Genomic DNA, 799 nt, shown 5'->3' on the forward strand with positions numbered 1-799 from the left:
CTGTCTCGGTCACAGCCAGACGGCGGCCATCGCTCCCTCTTTCATAAAACACCCAGAATGAAAAAAGGGCAAATGAAGACAGAAAAGTCTCTCACTCACTCGCTCCCTTTCCCTCCTTCGCTGGCCTTCCTTTTCTCTGTCTCTAGGCCCTCTGGGAAGGCATCCTGCCGTTACCACGGGAACCCGACTCCCCTCTTGAGAACACAATCCCCACAGTGCCGCGGGGGCCTTTCACACACACAAAGGAGCTCACGCTATTGGGCAACACAGACCCATTCAGCCCGCGGCCACAAGCTACACCAGGCTTGTGAATGGACACACACACCAGTGCCCAGGGACTCCACCAAAGCCTACTGAAATATTTAAGAGGGTTCTATTTATATATTCTACAAGAAATATAAGTATACACATTAATATAATATGCATAATATTAAACATACACAACCCTGTTTCAACAGCAATGGCAGAGAAAGAAAGTCAACACAGTAGAAATATCCTGTTGCATGTTACAATTTGGATGTTTGTCAGAAAAATCTACACTTCTCATCAAAACCCTACATTCCGACACCACTTCAGGTCACACAGAAGAGGTTTGGAGGACATCTGAGCTTGTTCTACCAAGATCTCACAAACACCAGACCTCTCTATCCGACCAGCACGGGACAGAAATAGTGTGTGAAATTCCGTTTGTGGCCAGAAGAGGGCAGCACGTTCCCAGGTTTGACACGTGATGCATGATGTGTGTGTGTGTGTGTGTGTGTGTGTGTGTGTGTGTGTGTGTGTGTGTGTGTGTGTGTGT

The sequence above is a fragment of the Nansenia antarctica genome (genome assembly GCF_963989245.1).
Source record: "Nansenia antarctica genome assembly, chromosome: 11".
Lineage (NCBI taxonomy): Eukaryota > Metazoa > Chordata > Actinopteri > Argentiniformes > Microstomatidae > Nansenia > Nansenia antarctica.